The sequence below is a fragment of the Protopterus annectens genome, chromosome 6.part0 (genome assembly GCF_019279795.1).
Source record: "Protopterus annectens isolate FY-2018-M chromosome 6.part0, PAN1.0, whole genome shotgun sequence".
Taxonomy (NCBI): domain Eukaryota; kingdom Metazoa; phylum Chordata; order Ceratodontiformes; family Protopteridae; genus Protopterus; species Protopterus annectens.
In genome coordinates this window covers 1,954,615,595-1,954,642,678 of record NC_056737.1, presented here as the reverse complement: position 1 = coordinate 1,954,642,678, position 27,084 = coordinate 1,954,615,595, and positions in this window count along the sequence as shown.

Genomic DNA, 27,084 nt, shown 5'->3' with positions numbered 1-27,084 from the left:
ATATATGGACATACATCTGTAGATGGAACTGGGAACATAACCACAACATATATGTCCACATGCACCATTGATGGGTTTGAGAGACCCAAACAACATACATCTGGCACAGATAGGTATCCCCCCAGCCAAACTCATCTGGCCTGCAATACAATATCAACCTTAGCAGATCCCATAAGCTGAACCGTACACAGCAAGGGCTGTAAATGTTAACAGTACTCTATCCCACCTGTAGGATGTCTGGCTGGCATTACTAACATATCATGCAGTACAGTCAAGTGACGTGTCATGCTTGGGGGAACCCCCTGGGCAGGTGCAGTAAGTAGCTGGGATCCTGCATATGATCCAATAGGCCTACACCTGACAATGGATTCACCAGTGTTGGCAGGGGTGACCACAAATCCACCATGTCAGCTGGGAACTACCACCCAGTAGCCTGATGACCCTGGTCTGCAAGGACATGGAACATATCAACAATGAACAATTGGCCAGTCACTGGTAATCTTAACATACGGGACCCCGCTAATGTTGGACTTGTCAAAGGCAGGGAACACAACCTGAACCTGGTATATCTCCTTTACCCAATCATGACAGGTGTAGATGAGGGTTAGGAGGTGCACAATGCCTATGTAGATCATAGCAGGGTTTTGTACACCATCCCACATGTAGGAATGTGTGTAGTTGTTAAGGGATCTACCTCTGTTCACAGAATATGTTTCCACCAGGACTGCTTGGCATATGCCAACATTCCACAGGTGCCATCCTGTGGACATACAGTCCTTCACAGTTCATAGATGTGTTAATGCCCTCCTCCACACTGTTGAGGTGTGCAGCACTACTGGGGTTGCTATAACACACTGGGTATGGTTGTTGTGGACACAACCCCCATTACTGCAGTTACTGTTGCATCTATCCCCCACATAGCTGCCTGTAATACTGTACAGTGTATGTAATCAGGTTGTTTGTTGTTGTTTACACCATTCACAGTAGTTGAGTGCCTCACACCCTCCTAAGGTTAGGGCTATGCCACTGGTATTGGCACACACATGCAACTTAGGTGAGGATCCCAGTAGAGTGGGGAGAGGGACATACACCCTGCTGTTAGCATGTTTAATGTCATCCACATTGCAGACTGCATATATAGCACTGTGTGGTTGTGCCTAACCTGTCTTGGTGGGATTACATGTGCAACAGATGTGTTACCTGCACTGGGACATACCTCCATGTGTACAGTCTTGTACCTGTACTGCATCCAAACCAGTGGCACTGGGTGTTGTAACTAGCCATGGCATGTGTACCAAACTTGTAAATCGATGGTAAATACTGAACAGGATTTTTGTCAGGAGTTGGAATATATATGATTGAGATGTTCATTAGAAGGGGATACCCGGAAGGTTTATGCTTAGAAGTGAAAGATGAAATTATGTGTAAGAGAAAACAATATATGCCCATTTTACATACTGGAAGGAGTGGGCAACAAGAAGTATTGTCAAGATGTCAGGATGACCTGCCTTTTAGAGACAAGAAGGGGGAAGTGATGTATTTTGTGGCGACCTATAATTTAGAGGCCGAGTGGCTAGTCAAGATGGTCCAAAAGATCTGGGACATCTTGAAATTGGACAAAGACATAGACAAAAAGATGGGGGCCTGTCCAAAAATAGTTTTTAGCAAGGACAGATCATTTAAAGAAATTATGGAAAATGGTCTGAGGGTTAAACCTGCACTGGTAGACCTTTTGGGAATTTTAAATGTGGCAGATGTAAAACTTGTAGGTTTATAATAGAAACAGGACCCAAAATTAGGATTAATGCCAACACTATTTTTATAAGTGAGCATTTTAATTGTCAAACCCAAAATGTGGTATACATAGCTAAATGTGACTGTTGTCCTGCATTTTATGTAGGAAAAACCTCTAGGCATTTTAGAGAGTGAGTTACTGAACAAGTGGACATTCAACATTTGAGGGTGGCTAATGCCCTAGCTAGACATATTTGTGAATATCCAGAGCACAGATTCAAATTTTGTGTCATTCAGCATACTAGAGTAGACCCCCAAGGTAAAATATTGGATGTGCATCTTGATATAAGTGAATTAAAATGGCAGTTAAGGTTAGATGCACACCATTTCCCAGGCATTAATGATGCCATTAGCATTGCCCTAATTTTGAAACTTGAACAGATTTTAGGTAGATGAAATATTTTAGGTAGATGAGATATATATACCTTGATGTGTAAGGCATTTTTATTATGTGAAATTGCCAATTGTAACACCTTACAATGCAATACCTATAACATTCATAATATTTTTAATATTTTTAACATTTATAATATTTTCATATTTTAATATTCATTTAGGTTTGTAGTATTTAGTTTTGTAATGCAATTGTTGAATATTAGAATAAAAATTTTCATGATAGTACTTTTATGTGGTAATTTGTATTTAAGCATTGTCTCTTTAAGTGCTTATGGAATGGGAATGGGATTTTATTGGATTAAAGGTAGGATGGGTGGGTATTTAAACTGTTGCATTGAATGTGTTCATTTGTTCTGAAGAAGTCCTTATGGGAGGACGAAACCTAGGTTAACAGTGAACACATCTATGGACTATTTGTAATAAAGTCAGTTTGGTTACTGCTTCTCAAGTGGAATTTTGATATGGCATGTGTACTACCCACTACACTTACTGATGTCCACTGTAGAAGGCTTGCTGACACCACTACACCCATCAGCCATGTGGCACATGGACAAACACAACACAATCAGAATAGATACTGGTGACAACAATACAACATTGTTAATTACAACTATGATGCATCATGACTGCACAGCTACACCTTCCAAGATATTAGCATTTTACTTTACTGCTGACAACTTGCTACACATCATCCCATTGTTACACTGTTGTACAGTCACCCTGTGCATCAGCACCATATTAGCCTGTCCCTGCATCAATGTTACGGATGTCAGGGAGTGGCACAGGTATCATCATATGCACAGGGTGTGTTGTTGGTTTGGCAGAGGCCTAGGCTGAGCCATACAATTGACAACATGTGTGTGTGTTTGTGTGTGTGTATGTGTGTGTGTGTGTGTGTGTGTGTGTGTGTGTGTGTGTGTGTGTGTGTGTGTGTGTGAGGGAGGGGACTGAGTACTGTTATGGGCCACTGGTGATGTGTGTGCAGGTATGTGGTTCCCCTAGGTTCATTGTTTATGTGTGTGTGTCTGCATGCACACAGTTCCTCCATGTGGCTGCCCTATACATGGAATTGTGAGACAGCTGCAGACTGTACCTGGCAGGAATTGCAGCTCATTGTCTTTGGCCATGGACATGGGACCTGTGCCTGGCAGGGGTGCTACAGGCAGTATCAGGTAGAAAGCCAGACCGAGTACAGTCCCCCGAGTTTGACAGATGTCCACTGGATCCAGGTCCCTCCTGGGACTGGCCAGGGCCACATGCATGTGGTCTGCTTTGACGCTCTGTGGACAGCCCCCCGGCAGTGCTGGGGCTGGTACTGCCACTACAGGAGCGACTGTGACTGGTTGGACGTCCACGGCAACCTGCAGCTGCTGGTGTTGCTGGCATATGTCCACATGGCCGTCGCAACCATCCCGCCTTTCCTGACGCATGGACATAACATTGTGGATGAGATCCAATGTCTCACCCCACCGTCTATCCATGACCTCGATGTAATTATGGATGGCACCTGCTAGGTCACGGATGCTGTCAATTACAGAGGGGTGATGAGCCCTCTGAGCACTTAGACCCTGCCTGGTGTGCCATTCCATTCATGCCTGTGCCTCCATGACAGTCTGGAACATGCGTGTGGCTGAAATAGATATGGCACGTCTGCCAGGGGCATGATGACCAGCAGTGCTCTGATGAGCACCCCTGGACATCTGGCTATGTCATACCTCGCCAGACATCTGGCTATGGCTGCTGTGTCCTGACACACATGCCATAGATACCACACTGTCCTACCCAATGCCAACTGTAGGCTGTCCCTCAGCTAAGGCCAGCGGTGTTGAGGTATGTAGAGGCAGTGTGACTGTGTGCATGGATGGGGTGGATACATGTGGGTTGTCAATTGCTGGCCCAGCGACAGCCCCTGATGATTCTTCCTGTGCCTCAACACACCCATCCTCATGGTCACTGTCTGTATCAGTGACATCAGATTCCCTGCGTGGGGGACCCAGCCCCACCTCACCACCTGTTAGGGGAAAACAGGGAACATACTGTAAGACCTGTACATTACCGCTAAACAGTACATACACACACACGCACACACACACGCACACAGACAAACACACACACACACACACACACACACACACACACACACACACACACACACACACACACACACCACACATGTGTGCAGACATAGCCACACACACACAAACATACACACATGCAATCGACATACATGGAAACCCATACACTCCACCAGACAGCACCTACAGACAGCTCCACATCCCCATAACACACACAATAGCAGGCGATGGTGCAGTACAGTATCATACACAAACCTGTAATTACACACATGTCAGCATGCAGGACATTTGGTGCTAAACTGCGTGCAGTGCAACTGTAGTCAATCCCCGTTACCAACATTATACATGGCTGTGATGCATGGCTTCTGTTAGTAGGTGATGGCCCTCCCCCTGGAACTCACTGAACCCATGTCCACAGCATTGGTGTGCATCTGTTCAGCACCCTGGCATATACTGTGCACCATACCTCACAGGTGTACACACCATTGCAGGATGTGTATCTGTGTGGCAGTTGTGTTTCTGCTGCTGCTAACAGCCTTTGTGAGTTTCTGGATCACATGTGGGCACGTGTTTAGTGAATGCTTGATGTGTATTCATAGATGTCATCATTAGTGGTGCATGTATGACTGATAGACTACCATTAGATCGACCACAGGCACAATGTACTGTACCTATGGTGAGTGTAGAGACCATGATTGAGCCCTGGCTGATGTTACCTGTGGTACACATAGGTTCATAGATGAATATTGGTGTATTGGTCCTGGGGCCTACATAATCCTAGCCACAGGGGTTCCCAGTAATGCACCACCCACTAATGTTATTTCCCTGTGCCCCTGTCAGGCTGTGGCACAGACATACTACCCAGGGTGAATTCCCCATTTCCCATCCAGTTGCCAAGTGTTTCTGTAAAGAAGGCCAATGAGTAGCATTGCCTGGCATGTATGAGCAGTCCGTTCCAGGGTATGGGGATTCCCCAGGACAGGGGCCTATCCCTCCAGTATGTTCTGTGTAATGTGTTGATGAGGTTTAGGACCCTGGAGCATGTGTTAGCAGAGGGAGTGGGATGTCTTTATATGTAGCATGCTCAACTGCTCTGTGTATGACATAGCTGTGTATGTTGGGCAGATGTAAGCTGTGCCTGGGCAATGCGCACTGGAGTGTAGCCACAGTTGTCTGAAATGGACTGTGTATTGCATGTGTTTGAAGCTGGTAATCTCATTAGTGAGGGGTCACTCTGTCAGTGCACATGTACAGCATGCATTATGGGTAGGTGTGTTAGATGTGTACATGGCCTACATCTTAGCTATGACATGCACAGTGAATTGCCAAGTATAACCTTAAACCATACTCACCGGCATCCGGCTGCTGCCTTGCTGGTATCCCAGAGGTATCTACATTGAGATGGGATAGAGTTGATTTCAGTGGCCACAGATGTAGCATTGCTACAGGGTGGCTGCAATATTACAGTACAACAACAGCTGAAGTCCACATTACTACAGATTATGCATTACTGCTTATCAGTACTACACAGCAACAGACCCCACATCTCACATATGCATGACCTACCTGTACAGATGCATACACTACAGTAGTCTACTGATATGCCCTGGAACCTTACTTGCATGCTCCATGTCTGATGTGTGTGTAGCACCCACCTCCATGACTGTATAAGTCTGTAGCTCTTGCGAGCAGGCAGGTGCTACCAGGTTCATGAGCAGCTCCTTCACTCTGGTGAGGGGGTGATGGCTGTTATGGCCCCCTCTGTTGCAAGGTGGCCACCCCGCACGGCAGCGGCACGGCAATGTACTTGGCAGAGCAGGTCACTACAATGGTGGCAGACCTGCTCATATGTATGGCTGTGCATCTCCACCTCATTCACCCTGAGGACCACATCATTCCACATAGCTGTTCTCTCCTGCTGGTCCTGGCTTGTCCGTGAGAACAACAGCTGGTAGTTGTGGATGCTGCTGTTGATTATAATCTCCTCCCCTCCGACACTGTAGGTGGGATTCTTCAGGTGTGCCATACTCCCTGAAAAACATAATGATGGCAATATGTCTGAGCAACTCATATGTCAAGTTTACCATAATAAAATACACTTATCAGTCTCCCGCCACTATATCAGCTCCAACATAATGTTCACACTATGCTAGTGGTATGTGTCTGGTATGTGTACCATTGGATCATATAATGTATTGTACAACATATGCTATGTGTTTATAGACATGCTCCCTGTGGGGACACTAGAGTTTCTGGGCTGTTGCAGGGTATTTCACCTGCATGCCATTGTCACTGCCACTAGGTTTCCACATATGCATGTGGTTGGCCTGCTATGTGATTGCTACACATCTGCCATTCTGTGATATTGGGAATATGTATGCATGCTGTTGGACAAGTTCTGGGATTGTGTGGACTATTACAGCCCACATATGTTCCATGACAGTTGCACACCAGTATGTGTAGGGGTTATTTGCCAGCAGGAACACCACTCCAACCTAATGTGCACATGTTACCAGTCCACATCACATCCATGACCCAACATGTAACCTCATTATCTACTGTTCAATTACTACCTTCATGTGGAACCACCTCAGGGGATGGTGTCCCCCCAATGGAGTACACACTGACATGTATCTGTCACCCTGTTAGGTCTAGGGTCTTGTACATAGGGAGCTCCACAGAGACATGGGGTATGTGCTACATCACCTGGAGGCATATGTATCACACATAGATGTATCTGTATGTGGGGTGCATATGAACATCTGGACCACACTCATGTACCCTCTTTACTTCACATCTGAACTGTTCTGCCTTGCTGCAATACAGACAGTGTCACATGTAAACAGTCTAACTTTGGGTGGTATATATGGTGACAAACTTTAGATAAGCATATTATACTGTAATGACAGTTGGGCATGCTATGCTACACTTTAACATGACTGTCCTGCAGGTGTTGTGGTCTCTCACCCATGTGTCTATCATGGCAGTATTAATACCCCCACCAGCAGTTGGCCACAGTAATTTACAGAACACAGATATCATGGGTCACATCTTTGCCATTCACTGCTGGTCTGCACATTTAACTGGTATGTCCCACTGCCCGTAAGGACTGACACTACTGTCCAGTGCAGTTGTTGAGCAGAACATCATTACAGGAACAAGTATTGATGACACATATATAGCCTTTCACAGTATACATCCTATTATTCTATGCCATATACTACATGTCAGTAAATGCATATTTGTTTCACATACCTGTTATGTTGTTTCAGCTGTAACACAACCCTGAGCATTGTGAACTTTCCTGAATGTTGTTTTTCCTCTCTCTCTCTCTCTCTCTCTCTCTCTCTCTCTCTCAGTCTCTCCAGTAGAGTGATTGAGCTGGTTTGAATAGATTGCAGCATGCTTTTGTTGGTATTGCACATGATCAGATGGTGGCCTCTGCACCATTCACTGTCCACCAGTTGCTAATTGCATGCAGCCTGCTGTGTAGTACTTCAGATAACCACTGTCATGGCAACTCTGTACTTTAAACTGCTGACTTCTGTGGGTGTTGTCCCTTCATCTTTCCAGTATGGATGACATCCTTCCTGTGTGTGGACATCAGTGTTACAGACAGCAGGTAGCAATACCTCTTACAGCAGAACCTGCAGACACAGGCCAAATTCACATTGAGGTAAGGTTCCAGACCTACAAATAGCGTGAGTAGCGTTGTTTTGTGCATTGTATCTTGCTGGTCTTACAGGGTTTCTGTGTACATGGCACTTTTTCATGGAATGTTGTCTGCCTGCATAGCTCTCAACTGTGGACCTATTCATATGATACCAGGGGGATTGGCTGTTAGGTTTTGTCTGTGCACCACCCAGGTATTGTCCCAGATATATCAGTGGCATTCTGTCTGTTGAGTGCCATCAGTACATGGCTACATCCATTTGTATTTCAATGTTGTATTCCTGCATAAGGGTATGCTGCAGCAAATCCTGTAACACCAGCAATATCCAGGGTGTGTAACAGCAATAATGCAAATATGGCCCTATGTTCCTGCCTCTGTCCTCTACATATATGCCAGTCTTTTTCATGCTGTGATACAGAAAGGGTATGTTAGTTAATGGCCTATCATTATTTACTGCTAGCATTACTGCTATCATCCCAGTCATGTCATACACTCCCACACCAACTGTTGGGCCAAGTCCATATATATGGAGGCAACAGCTGGAGAACACATATGTGCCCTTGTACATTCCTGAGGTAAGTGTGTGGTACACAGTGTTCCTTGCCCTTGTACAGCCTTTTATGGGGGGGGGGGGTTCTATGCCATTAACCTAGGCTATGGCACCTTTCCAGGGATATAACTGTTAAGACGAGGGTCATTCAGTCTGATAGTGAGATGTTAGGTAAAGCAATGTTATGTACAAGATACTGTGACATTAACACAAGTGCTACTCTCCCCCCTAGGACTTGACTACAGGGTGTAATTGGAGGCTGCTGAACTACATCTGTAATTGTTGATTGTTGCGTATTCTGAAGGCAAATCCTGTTTCTACTGTTGTACTAACTGAAGGCCTTGGCATGGACAGCATAGTATGGTATATATACACATTGCTTGCATATACTGTTTTGTGTGGGCCTTGCATTCATGACTGATTACATATTTCAAACCTTATGTGGTGTCAGTACTGGCATACATTATTGTATAGTACATGAATAAAGGTTATCTGTGTATGCATACCTATGTGTCGTGTCATGTCCTTTGAATTGTGGGAGGGTATATGTTTAATGTCAGTATTCTCATTTGTGGGAAGGGTTGCCACACTACACATTTCACAGGTGTCAGTTGAAGGGCTTGTGGCTGAAGGATATACTTTGCACCCCGTACTTCCACACTACTTCTACATATATATGGCTACTGATACCTTTTGTGTGTGTGTATATGCGTATGTACCTATATATATATCTCATATGGCTATATATATATATATATATATATATATATATATATATATATATATATATATATATATATATAGACATCTACATCTGTGTGTGTGTGTGTGTGTGTGTATATATATATATATATATATATATATATATAATATATATTATATATACATGCATATGAACATATGTATGTATCTATATACAATTGATGTTATATGATTATTTGTGAGTCATACATTAATATATAACTATATATATATATATATATATATATATATATATATATATATATATCTACATATAGCTGTCTATCTGTCTACATTTGTAGATATATATCTGTCCATATGTCCATGCATTTTCGGCTCATATTCTGGCCTGTTCCTCATTCACTTGGCAATTGTCATGGATGATCGCAGCATTGAAGTCAGTAACTAGTGGCAACACGTTTGTCTTTCAGACTTCATCTCCTTCTACATATGTGCTCTAATACATATAACTGTGTCACTAGCAGCATTTTAAGTGTATCAGAGCATTAGTTGACATATATCCCTATTTGTACCCACAGTGTGGCATACTTCATCCAGACTTCTTGCATTAACAGGTTATGTGTTGTGATAATAATACATTTCCTGTACTGTTGACTGATTGTGCTACATGATATGTTTGCGAAAATATCAGGTTATGTATATCTGCCATGGTTTAGTGGTGAATCACTTTGTGTATGGAGTGCAGGGTCCTGGGTTCGAGCCTTGGAGAGGCAGTTTATTTTGTTGCTGGGCAAATCAAGGGACATTGGCTACAGAGTGATTAAGGCAGTTTTAAGCAGTTGTAAATGGGTTTGCACTGGTTTGCATGATGGTAAGCACTGCCAACATCCACTTATGTTTTTTCAAATCTGTCAACCTGTGTAGGCATAGCTTACCCCCGCACAAACCCGCTCAAACCCGCTTACCACTGCTTAACAGTGCTTACTGCTGCTTACCCCATGCTAATTCCTTTAAAAGAAAAGAAAAAGGGGTTGATAGGACAGTGGTGAAAAACGGGGCACAAAGAGGGAAAGACAGTAGGGAAAATAGCTAGGCATGTGCAGGAAGGGTATAGGAAAGGTCCATAACTGCCCATTTCTTCTACAGCAACAGCTGTGCATATACACTATATTTGCAGGTGCATTTGGACCCTCAAACCCCTGGGAGAGGGGTGAGAACAACATATATTCATTGTGATGCCAATTAGACCAGATTACATGTGTCCAGTGAACACATGTGCAAAATGGACAGCTATGTATGGGGTGAGATTTTTTTGTGGGAACTGATTGCCCTTTTATTTTTTTTTTCAGGTGAGAGTGGGATGTTGGGAAGGGGTAGTCAGTATATTTGAGGAGGTAGGTTGGGTAAGTTAACAGACAACACACACAAGATGCATACAGGGCCTGTATATGACACATGTGGGGGGTACACACCTTGGACATGGAGGGGTGTTTGGAAGTGGCAAGCCCATGAGCCCCCAACTGGAAACAGTGGGACTGAGGTCCCCACCCATGGGCAGTCACCACTGCACCTTCAGGGCCCCGAAGATGGCTGTGCTGGCGGCTGTGTAGGAGGGGCAGGCTCACTCTCTAATAGCGCCACTCGGCCCTCAAGCTGATGTAGCCATTCTTGATACTCCAGATTTAGCTCCTTAGGCACCACAGCCCATACCTGATGATGGGTGACAGGTTACCCTCCGCGCCCACTCCGAGGAGGGGGGCAAGCCCCATCCCCTGCAGTGGTTCCACCCAAAGGTGGCATATGGCTCAGGGAGGATGTGCTGGTGCCCGCTGCCATGGCCAGCTGAGGTGGGACAGGTGGGTCCACTGGGGCCGGCCTTCCCATACGAGCTGTGTTGTCACAGGTTTATGACAGATATGGGTTAGTAACAGTCAACAGCATTCAGGATTAGTTATAACAGAATTAACCAACTATACCAGATTTAACACAGTTGCAAAGCAAGCAAAACACATGCATATATGGAACAGCAGTGGCCATTACAGGAGCGCCCAGGTTCATTGATGGCAACAGGCCACCAATATGGGTGTATTGTCACATGGCACATGCATAGAAACAAATGTGAATATGTGTAAATCATTAGGACATATCTCCCAACAAAAGTTTGGAGTGTACACATACCAGATGAGGAGTGTCATTGGGTTATTATGCACATATGGTAGGGGTGAGAGAGAGTTGAATTAACAACTAATATATCCTTGTAGTTATAACAACATTCTTAGTCACTGCAATGGTCTTTCCTTTACATGTATTATTACACTACACAATGGCCCTATATTGTACACTGCTATATTTATAGATTATTATATACGTGACCTGTGTCTTACATGCAGGCTTGACAGGCTGCAGGTGTCAATGCATCAAATTTTGAGAATTGGAGTCATACACTTTGGGTGAAGTGCTAGAATGACAAGTTTGTTTCCATATACATTCTCTGACTATGTACACATTTGAATATCGGTTATATGTCATTGACAGCTGCCTACATTTCTTGGAACATCCCACTGGATTTTCAGGGGAGCAGGGTACCAAGCTGGTGATATGGGGCATTTATCTGGATATGCTGGACAGATTGGAACAGTTGTGGGGTATGAATATGCATACAACTTACAATTTGAACATTCTAGCAAATTCTGTACTGTTGGGTGTAAGTATGCATACAGCTTTCTATCTGAACATTGTATCAAAATATGTACTGTTGTGGGGTATGACTATGCATATAACTTAGTAGCACTCCCAGGATTCAAACCCCTGCTGTGTGTGACAACATATTATAGCTAACATCACAGTACACTGTGCTATCAAGGAATTGATGTAAAGCTTTTGACAGTTTTCTATCTAAGTCTCCCTAACTTGTACAATATAGCTGACCTCTTGGCACTTCCAACATTGTTATGCAGGACTTCATGCCCATTTTATCTGCATACCACAGTGTAGGTGACACTGCTTAAGAGACAACATTACTATTTATAGTATGGAACAGATCGCCAACATATGAGAGAAGAGTAAACAGAAGCACTCCATGGGTTATACCTTTATTCACAGGCTACACATTTATTTCTACTGGTACAACACTTTCTAAGGCTCTTATATTTATTTGTTATGACAGTACATGCAGACTGATTACTAACCTGCCTCGCGATGCAGCCTTTGCAGCCCAGCATCATGGGCTTGTTGGTTTGTAGCCTGCTCATCTGCAGCTGTCAGAGAAATGCAGTGATATTTAGCCATAACTATCCATAGTATATACAAGCTAGGTAATTATATACTACTTAGTAGAATGAGTACTTACTCAGTCCTGGGGCACTGGACATCTGCTGAAACTCCTGGAACCACTGTTCCAGTACATCCCCCCTCTGCCGCTTCAGGTCAGCATGGTGGTGCCTGACCTGCTCACCAGTCCGGGGGATACCTGTGGCACTGGTGAGGTCACGTGTGAGACTGTCCCAGGCCTCCGTTTTATACTGAGAGCCCTGGTACTGAGCCTGCAGTAGTCTCTGATCATGGTGTTTTACCAGGAGCCATACCATGATTTTTGACTCCTGGATGCCCCAACGCTGCACTCTAAATCGTGTACCTTCACCCACACGAGCCATTCTGCCTGCAGTAGGAATCTACAACCAGTTATGTGTAGTATTCCCACCTGTGGGGTTTACATACGGCCATTTTCCCACACTTTCCCGTGATTGGCCAGTTTTGAAAAGGCTAGGCTATGGGCAGACCTGTTTACATGAGGTTGGCACTGCTTAAAGAGGTATACCACTAGGCAGATTGAAATGGGTCCCCTACACATTGCTTACACTTACTAACTTGAGCTGTGCTGCGGTTAGCTTTGCTTAAAAGTTAATTAGCACTATATTTGCCATTTGGTATTGATTTATTCTTCATTACAGGTTATATATGTGTCTGGTATCCGTGATTCCTGTGTACATACACTGTATGGGGTCCTGGGGGCTTCTACACTTTATTACAATAACACCCCAAATCTATCTTTACTGCAGTACTCCAGTTCACATATTTATATTCTGTGGCAGGTTATCCAACATCACACTGTACATAGATTCAGTTCACATGTTTGGTTTGATTTTCCTGTGGTGAAAATTCATTTGCTGATACCTCATGCATATCTGTTGCTATGATGGCTTAGTGGTTAACTACTGTGACGATAGTGTGCAGAGTCCTGAGTTTGAGCCTTGCAGAGGCAGTTTATTTTGTTGCTGGGCAGAACATGGGCCGTTGGATCCAGAGTGATTAAGGCACTTTAAAGCAGTTGTAAGCGGGTATTCACAGGTTTGCGTGGCAGTAAGCACTGCTAACCTCCGGTTACAGTTTCTTACACTCAGTTAACTCCTACTTTGCTTAATCTGTGTAGGCAGTGCTTACCCCCATGCAAACACACTTAGACATGCTTACTACTGCTTACTTATGCTTAAACCTGCTTACTAGTGCCTTATTCATTATGACACTGACATCTCACATGTGCATTTCATGCAGTACTCCATTCACATTTAAATGTTATTATTTAGGTTATACTGCAAAAAGATGTTAAAATATGTTCATATACAGTTTTCACATGGAAAATGATATGTGCTTCATTGGGACTCGAATTGAGAATGCCTGTTCGTTAGGCGGATGCTCTAACCACTACACTATTGTGGTGCTGCTTCATTTGCATATATATTCTTTGCTATCCTCTTCAGTCTTTTCAGCTGCTTTAATCATAGCTAAGCGATGGGCAAGCCCGCACACCTATGGTTAGCTGTACTTGGGGTCTTAAAAACAATAACTACAAGGGTTTCTTTGTTTTATTTCAATGTACTGTTGCTGTTGAACACATGGGGATTGTTGATGGGGATATGCGGACACCTATGAGTGGTCTCGCTCATTTATTTACACTTTTTTCTGTTCTACTTTGCAGGGGTGTGTTTATTCTGAGAGCTCTGCTCTCAGACATGCCTCCTGCACTCGTCCACACTCAGTGTAGGATTTGGAGCTCAGGCAGCGCACCTTCATTAATATGCATGGCGCACTGCCTTACTCCTCTTAAACTGCAGCTTATGTGCAGGACTAGTTTAGTCCTGCACAGCAGATTAGTAAATCCAGGGGTATATTTTGCAATAATATAAGTCTTAACTTATAAAGGAATGGTTTATTTTATTTTCTAAAAATGTATATTATAAAGTGTGTTTCAGATAAATTAACCAGAGTTATTCTTAGTAAACATTTATCTGTTATTCACTGCAATTTATTTGCTTTATGCATGATATTTTAATCTAAATGATATAAAGATCAATTAAAATCGCTATTTCCATATTAGATATTTGGTGCTTATTTGACTGTTGCTGTTATATACAGGATGTTAATAAGAACAATATACTTATTAGTGTTAGTTGAAATATATTGTAATGTTCACATGAAAATCAATTAGGTGATTTATCATGTTTAGCCACTTTTGTTATTCTTTTTAACTTTGAAGTTGTGAAAGTTTGTAAAAGTGATGATTGTTGTATAAAGTTTGCATTCTCTAAAAAAAGATGATAAAACTAGAAGTAATTTGAATAATAAATCAGTGAGTAGAACAGCCATATAGTCTTAATTCAGACTCTAGATATGATTGGTTTTACAATTAGTTTAGGAAAGTTTGTAGCATCTCCAGATTTGACAGCTATCTCATGCCCAGGTTAAATTAATTAGTAGATCAATTAAGGAAGGTTAGCTTCTTTAGCAGCCTTGATCTGACAAAAGGATGTTGACAGAACGTCTTGGATAAGTAAGCTAAGAAATACTATCTATCTACTGATGACAGTCTGTATCAACATATAATTCTCCTATTTGGCCTTTATGGGAACTCACATTACAGTAACTTATAGATTATGTACTCAGACTCCAGAGATCCTATGTGGCCACATGATTTGATTATGTAATCATCCACTCAAAAAAATTGGGAACCATACCTTCCCAAATTTTAAGTCATATTGGAGTTTCTAAAACAAGCTGGTTTTCAATAAATGCCTGAATTTTTTGTTGACATTAATCTATAATTAGGAGAATGACTATCAAACCCCAGTAAGAATAGTTTAAGGCAATGAAAAGGTGAGGAGTTCCTCAGACTATGAAGGTGCGTACCATCTTTAGCCTAGCAAGATACTACAGGAAATGAAATTTGCACCCCAATTTACCTCTATTGTGTACCCCCTCACCAATCTTAAGATACCCAAATTGCCCAGTGAAGTTAGATGAAGCTCTAAAGATGAGAGAGCATTTCAATACTTTATAAATGATTTTGTGTTTAAAAGAAATATTACTTTCCTGTGATTTCTACACCCATTTTTGGTACACACAAATATATGAGTTTAGAGAATCTTATCTGCTATCTGAGAAGATAACTGAATAAGACAGAATCTAAATATTTGTCCATAGGCAGAGGATGTCCAACCATTATGTAGGTCCTATGTTCATTACACAATTACTTCTTAGTCAAGGGATTTGCTTTTATTATTGATCTTACATCATTATCATGATTGGACTGCAAATAGGCCCTGACATTACAACCATTCTGCTTTAAGACAAAACTCCAGCCAGGTGTCCACCACAATGTATGTATTTTTGAGGGTCTACATACCTTTTATAGGGCCTGAAACCAAAGATTTCATGTTAGATTGGGGGGGGGGGGTAGTCATCATTAACATGGCATGTCAACTGATTCCTTTAAAGAGTTTTTAAGGTGAAGCAAACAACATGTTTGTATAATTGTGAGTTAAATACCTGATTCTAGACACAGCTATCTGCTTTTGTACATTTTAATGACACACTGTATGTGGTTGTGATTCCAGTTTCTGTATAACACACTGTTTATAGATCCACATGAACTTACTAGGCTATGAAGATTTTAGCCCTTGTTAATTTACTAATGGACAAGGGTGCTAAAGTAGTGGAGAATTTATGGCTTCCCACCCATTTTTCCAGTATCTTGGTGTATGTGGAGAGGAAATCAATTCCAAAGAAGTGGTATTCTCTGTGATACATATCTATCCCACAAAGATGTTCTATTTATGTATAGAAGAGATTATGATCTGTTGAGCAGATGTTTATGTCACCAGTGGACTTGTGGATGTGCAGTAGACCTGACACATTAGAGAGGCAAAGATCATATCTTAGTAACCTGCATGATATCAAGAAGAGGGACAAGAGTTTGAGACAGTCTGCATAATTTTTATGATTTAGGTCCCTAATTTTCTTGCTGAGCATGCGTTGCATTCACTCAGGTTGTCTTAGTTGCTTGGACAGGTACATACAGAAAAGGACATTATACTCGATGACTGGCCTAATAAGTGTTGAATACAGTGGAATCATCATGTCCCTGGACCCAGACACCCCCCCATACTAATAAGCTGTGCAGTGAAAAAGAAAATATTACAATAGTGGATATATGAAGATCAAAAGACAGTTTGCTATCAAATGAGTTACTAAGAGATTAACATTTATCTGGGAGAGTTTATCACAATGCCTAAGTGTAAGATGGTGTCAAATACCCTTATGAGTTCTAGATGTGTTTTGTGTGTGTGTGTGTGTGTGTGTGTGTGTGTGTGTGTGTGTGTGTGTGTGTGTGTGTGTATGCTGCTTTTCCCTCATCTCTTGCTTTATTAAATGTTTTGGAGAAGTCCACCAGGTCAAACAGGCAAGATCTGCCCTTGACAAAACCAAACTTGCTTGGGTCAAGAATCTGTAGGATACTTATATCCTTATGTATTATTTCCATAACGATATTCTCTATAGTCTTACAAATGAGGCTGGTCAGATTTATGGATCTGTAATTATCCTGGTCCATTGATGCCCCAGCTATGTGTGGTGGGATGACTGCTGCTGTCCTCTGTTTGGAGGCTGGTATTGAATAGTGTCTGTAGAGAAATTGACAGGTCCTGTTTCAGGCTGACCAGTAGGTAGCCTAGTTTGTTATCTGACACCACAGAAGCAGTGTTCTTGGCCTTGAAATGTGCTTTGAGGACTTGTTCCTGGGAGATTTGAGGGGATTCTAGATGCATGTGATTTGGAGTAGGGGAATTGGGGTTTGGAGTCATATGTGTGCCCGTGTGTGTGTGTGTGTGTGTGTGTGTGTGTGTGTGTGTGTCAGAGACAGACAAAGACAGTGTGTGTGTTTATATATATATATATATATATATATATATATATATATATATATATATATATATATATATATATGAACTTCTTTGCTCAATAATTCTTGACAAAGCAAACAATAACTAACTTAGAAATCATCATACCTCTAAGAAAAGGGAATTTCCAGAGAAATGGCCATATCAGCCTTAGTATATAAAAATTCCATTGTTTCAGCCATTCACTCTCCATATTTTTAAGACTGTAGCAGGTCCCAAAATTTTAAATGGTTAGTCTTTCAGTGATATAAATTCAGCTTTGTTTGGTGTGACAGAAAAAAACGTCCAAAGTAATTCTCTGCAGAAACATCAGAGATGATACAAATAACTTTAAATGCTACTATGAGTCCAGCAAAAAAAAAAAAAAAAACATGTAATCCACTATAACTCAACTGTAATCCAAAACTGTGGATTTTGAGGATGAATTCAACAGAAATAACATCATTTTAATAATCTTTCTGACATTTTTGGAACTATATGAAGCTTTGTAGTGTATCTTGATCAAAACTGCAAGGTTTCAAAAACTTCCTTGACCTATATAATTGGAAGGCTTCACACTCTCTGTCCTCCCACCCAGAACTGGATAAGAATCAAATCCTTGGTGCATCCCTGCCTGCCAGCAAATTCTACGTCACTCTACAAAAATCAAGCAACTCAAGTGGAATGACTCATTAAACACATTCTTACAAGACTTACCTAATGACATTAAAAAAGAATGCCAACATTATTTATTATGTTCAGTACCTTATAAAAAAATAATATATTTTGTACGCACTTCAAGGCACTTTGCTCTTTTCATTTGATAATCAGGAATACAAAATTCACTCAGTCCAAGAAGCACGTTTCAAACCTGGTATGAAGTTCACAGTATGCTTACAGTGGATGCATTACTGCAACAGACTTACACACTGAATGGGGTTACTTACTGGTATAGCTGCAAGGAAAAGCAGATCAAGCTGACATCTGAGCTACTTTCAGTTTATTACTGCTATTGAAACTGTTTTCATTCTTAATGCATGATCAAATTCTGGTACTATTTTAGAGTTATTACTAGTTTATTCTTGAATTTCTGTAATGGGAGGACTAGCCATCCGGCAGTGTGAACATTGGCTCTAGATGATGGTCACTAGTGATGTGACATGCCAAATCCATGTGCAGAAATGGGGGAAAAGGGGGTTATGGATGGAAGGATTTTATAAATTACATAGGATGGCACTAGTAAATGATGTTAGGAAAGGCAATATATGCAATATTCAATAAAATATTAAGAAAACCCTCCAAAAGCTAGGTATGCTGTATAGGAATAATCGCTTTCTCTCCAACTCTACCAGGTAAACTCTGGCCTCGACTTATCTTCTTCCTTCCTTATTATACGGAGCCTCTCTCCTAACCAACCTGTCCTCCCATATCACCTCTAAACTAGAAAACTGCTACAACAAAATCTCTAAATTTGCCTCTAAATCTAAAAATACCACCCATCACTGCAAACCCTACAATCCCTGAATTGGCTTGAACTCCCAAACTACCTAGACTATCTCCAACTCACTACTGCATATAGACTCATATTTCATCCAACAAAATGTCCCGCTCTAACTAACATCCTTCCCCCTTACAGACCCAATAGAGCCCTCAGATCTGAAAATCAGAACTTAATTACTATCCATAAACCTAAGCATCCTGCTGGCCAACTTCTCCTATCTTTCTCAGTAGGCAAAAAATGGAATTCCCTTCCCTCCACACTAAGAACCAAATCAAACTCAGAAAACTTCAAAACCCAGCTATTCAAACACCTGTCCACTAAATGGAAATGTACCTGCCTTCACCCAACCTAATCAAAGGGGGTTCTCTCTCTGGTTCCCAAGCTCTATAACTCTCATAGCTATCTTCCTATGAGCCTATCTAAGCTCTCAACAATTTCTATAGATTCTCTCTAAGCTCTCAACAACTCCTACAGCTAATCTCACACAGCCCAACCTTGTAAATATTGTAAATAGCATTCTACTGTTGATGTGTGTATGTAAAGCGTATTTACATTTTCTTAAAAGGTTTGTATGTAAACTGTTTCCACACCTAACACATATTTGTTTTCCTCACTATGCATGATATTGAATGCATTTATGAGTAACTATTCTACATGATATTATCTTTAATATTAACTATCAGTTGTATCTAAATTGTATAATGCATCTTGGAGCTTTTTTCCCCGGGCATCCACTGAAAATGGGTCAATTCGGCCCAGTGGACTTCCCCGGTAATCAAACTGCAAATAAATTGTTGTTGTGTCTTTCGGCTTTTCCCAGTTAGGGGTCGCCACAGCCAAACTCCGGTCCGCTAATGATTGGCAGTAGATTTTTACGTGCCGAGTTGCCAGCCCTGACGCACAACCTTCAACGACGGTATGCCCATTCACACATGTCTCAACACAGAAGATGCTCTAACTGAGAATCGAACAGGAAAACATCTTACTGTGAGGTGAAAATGCTACCGCAGCACCACCACCGCAGTTAATCAAACTGCAAATAAATAAAATAAATAAATAAGTATACTGTGTTCTAGGTACATACCAGCTAAGACATCAATTCAGGCACTGGGAGAGGCTCACTCACGCAGTAAGGACACGGCTTGTTGTATAGAATTATACCCTTACCCTCTTCTACTGAGATGTGAATATATGAAATGTCAGGGATCTTTTTTTTTTTAGCATTGCATACCCTTCAGTACCATATATTTTGTTATCTGACTCTCCAGTTAGCTAGCACTATATTTTGCCAGGTCATTGTGCTGACTTCATCAAGCAAGTGGTAACTAGATTGTCCAGCAGTTTTTAAATATCTGATGTGGAGAATTAAACTCCACTAACAATTTATAGTTCTAAATTTAGTCAAATACTTTATCATTCCTTCATGCTGCTGCCATTCCTTCCTAATCTCATGTTAACAAAGAAAAAGTGTTTCAGTCCAGTCTGTAATGTATTGGATGGAGCACACTAAAATAAGGAAGAAGATAAACGTGTTAAGCACCTCCATAACATGAGAGCTAATCTTAATAGCACTTAAGATTATTTAACAAAATTTTCTAAGTGCTGTTAGGATCAGATCTCGCACTATGGCCTGACAGTAGAGACTGCCCTGACAACAAAAAACAATGGCAGAAGTTAAAACAGCTTTTAAATGGTGTTAAAACCTTCACTTTGCCACACCTGCAGAGACATTTATGATAGAAAGAAGTGCCTTAACAGCTTTTAAAGCTGTTTAAACTACAGAGGAAAACTGTTTCTACCTGCTGCATTAGTTCTCATCTGTTTCTGATTTTAAGAACATCCTTTATTTTGTTTCATATTTCTTCCCTATCACTCATAGTGTTATTTTTAATTTCTGTTAAATCACTGAGTATCACAATCAGGTAGTCAATAATGTCAGACATTGCAGTTTCATACATTGTTCACAAAATACACATTGCTGCAAAGCCCATTTTTCTATAAACTTTTTTAAGCAAATTAGAGTAATATTTACAATCTGGCCAGATTTGATCCTCTATTCTCCCATTATTTTTTGAATTTGTTCAGAGATCTTATGCAAAGAAGTTGAAAGATATGCTGGTGAGTGTTTGATAGCACTTCCTTAGTGCCTTAATGATTTCAAAGCTGGTAAAATACTTAATGCTTTTATATTTATTTATTTATCTATTTATTTATTTATTTTGTAATTGGTTGTACAAGTAACAGATAAAGCTTCTTGCATTACAAAGAATTATGACTGGTACACCAGTCATCCCCTTTTATTATGTGTCCTCAACGCAGATGCCATGATTCACCACGTAAGTCATTAAAACACTTAGAGATCACTGTGAAGCCAATGCCCCCCCCTTTACTTCCCCAGCTTGAAGTAGGGATTGACCACTAATTGGTTCTCCTACCAAGATGGCCATAGCCACCTTTCACTGTCAGCACTTCAGATATCTGAGCCACTAACTGAACCTAGGTCACCTGGGCTTTAGTGAGGGCTTTATTTCTCCATGACATGGCACTGACAGATTACAAAGCTTTTTATAATTTCAGATGCGCAACATCTGGACTTGTACATCATCAGATTAGAACCTCAGATTTCATACAGGAACATTTAGATTCCTATAATATAAATTACTAAAAGACCAATAGTTTCATCATATCACTCAAAAGTCTTACTTGGAGACTCTTTGCCATGCCTTATAGGAGTAAAATTCATATGAACTTAACAGGCTTTGTGACTTTGATTTCTTAAAACATTCTAATGTGAACATCTGTTTATCTAATTTATCCAACCAGGAGCTTTCTATGGTTTTCAGTGGCTCATACATTATTTTAATGCTGCACCTTTGAGTAGATCTAATGTATGCTTTTTATGTTCCTTGTTTATTTGTTGAACAGATTCCCATAGACACAGGGTACTTCTAATTATTACAATAGGGTTTTCTTACTTTAGGTTGAATGTGAAAGAGACTTTGAGTACATCATGATGGATATAATATTCTGACTAGCTATTCAATCTGACTATAAACTGTCAGATTACAGTAGAAAGTCGATTATCCGAACTAATTGGTTCCTTGGGTAGTTCGGATAATCAAACTGTTTGGATAATCTAACATATAAATGAGCTGGGTAAAAAAAGTCTAAAATCTTGTTTTTTGGCACGCAAGAATACACTTTGTTCAGATAATTGACGTTCAGATATTCAACTCTACTGTATCTGTTAATTTGCTTATGATGCTACTCTGGAGGATTTTATGGTCCTTAGGAGGGACAAGTCATTACACTGGAACTCACCTTAACTCAATTTAGCATTGGTAGCAATGACATTGTACTGACGTAACACATTGCACAATGAACAGCTGTCTTACTGACAGATAAATCTTTTAGATTCTATGCTAAGAGTTTTGGTCAGAAGTGGAGCATTTAGATAATCTGTAATTCTTTTAGTATAGGGATTCTCTTTTTTACGTTTAAGAAGTCCAAACTGTGCCTTTTGTTATATCATATATATCATATATTTTTTAACATACTTCCCATATAATATAAGTGTGTGCAGCATCCACTGACATACCTGTCAACCAACCAAATTTTTGCCGCTTTTTTTTGGTCTGTTCCTTATAAAATTTGAGCTTTTCTAGCAAATGACTAGAATGATCTGAGTATTGAAGTCACTATATACTGACATGTATTCAATTTTCAGACTTCATAGCCTTCATAAAATACATCTTAGTACAAACCCTATTATTCCTTCAACTTTCTAAGTTCATAGGAGCAATATCTAAATTCTGTCCCTGTTTTGGGCCTTTGCCCCCCCCCCCCCCCATTATGTCAGGTTTTCTCCAGTTTTCTTCATTAAGAGGCTGAGATGATTGTCAACTACGTAATAAATCTAAATCCAGGTTTCAAAGTTTCTCTCATTTAACTCCAATTAATGCACTAAGTGATGACTTGTTAGGTATGGAGGGGTTACATGTTACTTTCAATGTAGTATATCACGAAGGCAGACTATATTAATAAAATCTAAGGCAAACGTTGTTCCTCATTAGTCTTCTAATAATCGATCTCTCTGTCATTCTCTCCCTCCCTTTCTCTATGCTAGATATAGCACACTGTATATTTACTCTACATGGTTATAATTGGAAGCTTAAAGTAAAGTTTCAGAGTACATTAGGAAGATTCACTGATTCCTTTACCTTGAGGTGTACATGCGTATTGTACTTTACTTTGTACTTATTGTCAAATGCTATTTGCATTGAATGTATTTCTTGACTGCACATAGCCATTTGCATTTTGTATTGGTATAGTAGGAGACTTTGCTAGGGTTCCATATATTGCACTTGGCCTTGATATGGAGGACATTTGTTCAGTTTTTCTCATTTATTGTATTATTCTGGCAGTGGGAGCAGGAAGTCTTTTCTTACTAACGTTTTTTACTAATTGCTGCTGCTACAGTATGATTGTTTCCCTCTCCATAACATATCTTGTTGGCTCGCTCTAGGCACATATCCTATTATTCACCAACCTTGTAAAACTCTGCCATGTCTCATCCGCATCATAATCTGAAATGCAATGTGTCCAGAGCTGAAGGAAAATAGTTATAAGCACATAATTTTACAACTCACAGTCAAAAACAGCATGCATTGAAGAAGCAAATATCACACAAAGCCAGTGGTTCATGGATAATAAAATATGACTTGGAAAACTTGAAAAATTTGGAGTAATTCTAATTCTTTGATGTATACTATTTATACTTAAATCTTTCTGAAGTACCTCCATGGATATTTTCAAATGTAGCTATAAAAAGGGCTAGATTTGTATGTTAGAAGTCTTCATAACAAAATCTTCATCACTAGTTCTGTCACAATCCCATAAGTTCTTCACAGAAGCAACTTGTTGTTTTTTCTTATGGGATCAACATTTGTTACTAGGCTAACAACCTCTAGGGCCCTTACAGGTCTAGTACCACACCCCAAACCATTTGGGTCTCAGGTACCATACTGTGGTGCATGTTAGTAGGCAGGTAGCTAAGGATGTGTGTGTGTGTGTGTGTGTGTGTGTGTGTGTGTGTGTGTGTAGGGGGTGTTAGTTATGATAATCCTTTTCTTAGTGATGACCTCTGTCCATAAGTGACATAGACACAGGGGCAAATCTGCATTTTCCCATCCAGTTGTCAAGGTTTTGTTTCAATAGAGTCAGAGATGAACTCTGGTTTATATGGATGGGGAGCCTATTCCATAATGCAGGGATCCTTTGGAACACATATCTGTCTCTCCAGCACATTCCTTGTAAGTCAAAAGTGAAGTTTAGATCCCTGGATCTACTGGTGCTGTTCATTTTGCGCAAGTGCAACAAGTCCATCTGGTCTGAAGAAGCCCTGTATGCCAGCTTTAGATCTCCTCTAAGCAACCTGTAGAAGACTGAATACAGAGACAGCCCTTTAGGTGACCAGTGTAGAACAAGATATTCATGCCCTGAATTCACCTGGTAAGAAACCTTTGTGGACATTCCAACTGTTTCTAGTGTCTAGTTAAATACATGCCAAAGGGCGCATTGTATTCAATGATAGGTCTGCTAAGAGCTGTTACTATAACTTTCTTGGACCTGGATGCCATACTCTTACCTACAAGTTGGGCGACATAGAATGATTTTCTTAGTTACATGTTGGCCAAAGGCCAGGGCCAGATTGCTGCATACATATGTTTGCAGATCCTTCACTACTTTGTAGAATCTTTGGGGCATTTTATCAATGCAGTAATTAACTTGCATTAGCAGTTTCTCAAAGAGCATTATTATGCATTGTTGGCATTGAGTTTAAGGCCATGGCTTTGGCACCTGTCATTTACCTGTGTTAAACCCACTTGCAAGATGTTTGCATCTTGGAGGGAATCTAAAAAAAAATCCCAGTTTGCAGTCATCTGCAAACTTAGAGAGCCAGAGGCCTTTAATGTTAGCTATAATGTCTGAGACGTAAATTCCAGACAGAAGCGGGCCCAGCACAAAGCCCTGGAGTACTCCACCGGTGAACAGTCTCTTTGTGGCGGTGGTCTCACTAATCCTGAATTCTTGGGTCCTGTCTGTGAGCTAGCCAGAAATCCAGTGTTATGTAAGGGTTCACACCTATCTCAGAAAGCTTGACAGTAATGCCTAAGTGGGGTTATCAAATGACTTAGCCAGACCAAGATACACAATATGCATTGTTTTACCCTTGTCCATTGCCTTTATGGCCCTCACCATAGGGTTAGGTAGGAATGACTTTCCCTTAACAAAGTCAAATTGTGATGGGCCCACTGTCTGTAGGTTGTCAGTGTCCTTGTTTAACATTTCCAAACTGAAGTGTAAAAAGGACACACAGTCAAACCATTCAATAAAAACTGAAACAAAAACTTAAGCTAGAGTTTTCACTGTGTCATACCTTAACAATAAAAAGGCCAAAACATGCAAGTCCACAGTTTGGCTTTATTGGATAGAATGTAACCATAAAGACTTAAAAATTCATTCAGAAGTCATGTAGTTTTAGCTGTTGATGTCCTTAAGGAGTCACTTGTATATATCCCATGAGCCTCCACTACAGGAAGTTTAAGGTATCACAAAGTGAAACTCTATCTTAGCTGGGTTTTACTTGCAGTTTTTACTGAATGGTTTGTCTGCGTGTCCTTTGTATCCTTTGGTTTGGATGTAGTTGAAATATTTTGCAGGCACCTTAATCATTATGGGCATCAGCTGAGTATAAAGACCCTGTGTTTCTGAACTATAGTCACACTATCTAATTATGCTGTGCTGATGATGTCAATAAAAAAATCAAAATTGTGTTTGCAAAATTTGTGGTGCTCGGATTTATTGTTCTGAATGTAACTCTAAGGACTAAACAAGTTATGGATATTCAAAAGCCATGATCTGAAAGACTTGATGCCCTTAAGGGTCATTTGGTTATTTTTATAATACCTATTTCCATGGTTTTGCATCGTAAGGGTTGTTAGGCTGATGGGAATGTAGTTCCCTGGGTTTGTTGATGGTCCACCCTTGGGTAAGGGAATAACTGTTGTGGTCTTACAGTTACTTGGAATGCAGCCATTTTCAAGACTGTAGTTGAACAGTGCCTCAAGTGTTTCTGATAAGTCTTATTTTAGACTCTTCATGAGGCAAACCATAGAAGCTGTGTTCTTGGCTTTAGAGAGTGCTGCCAGTACCTATCAGCAGGGACTGGGTGCTGTCCTAGTCAATGTTGATAGCTGGGGAAGTATGTTGGAGGGGACTTCAACTAGTGAAGCTTTGGAGGGGGAGTTGTAGGTGAAGTTTAAGGTGAATTTATCAGTCAGTAGATTTGCTATGTCCCTGATCTGTGTAGGTATACCATTGCCCACCAGTTCAGCAAACAGTTTTATGTTACCTCTAAGGTTCTGGACATAGCTGAAAAAGGCCTTCTGATTGTCCTTAACCTGGAAGGCTATCCTGACCTATCAGTTGGCCTTGATGAATTTAATTAGACCTCTTATTTTCTTGTTTAGTTGGGTAAGAGATCACTTTTCTTTAAGGGAGTTGCTTTTCCTGATTTTGGCCTTGAGTTTTCTTCTTTTATTATATACTCTCTTTAAGTGAGGATTCCACCAGTGGGGTTTGTTTTTAGTGTTTGTTTTGGGTTTATTTTTATTAGGTATAGCAGCCACTCATATCTTTGTATAGTGACTCTGTGAATAATTCTGCATAGGTAGCTGTAGTCTCAGGCTTGGGGGAGCATTGAATTAAAAAAACCCTGTCAATCAAATGTAGTTTTCTTTTGGATAGTTCCTGTTATTTGTTTAGCTGGATTTTCTAGGTTAATTTTTACTTCACATGAGACAGCTTTGTGATGTGACATTGGGGGGGGGGGGTGCAATGGCCTCCCATGTTGATCAGTACCAGATCCAGTACGTTTGATCCTCTGGTTGGAGAGTGAACTAACTGTTCAGGGTGTTTGTTATAATAATGTACAGGAAGCATTGTGCCTGTGAGTTGGAGGCAGTATACATTTCCCACGCTGTAGAGGGGTAGTTAAAATCACCTGTTAAGAGGGTGTTTGTTTGGATGGTAAGCATCTCTAGTAGGTTTAGCTAATAGCCATGAGACTCTAGGGGCATATTTGTTTTTAGTTTAATAAAAGTATTGCAACATTTCAACAT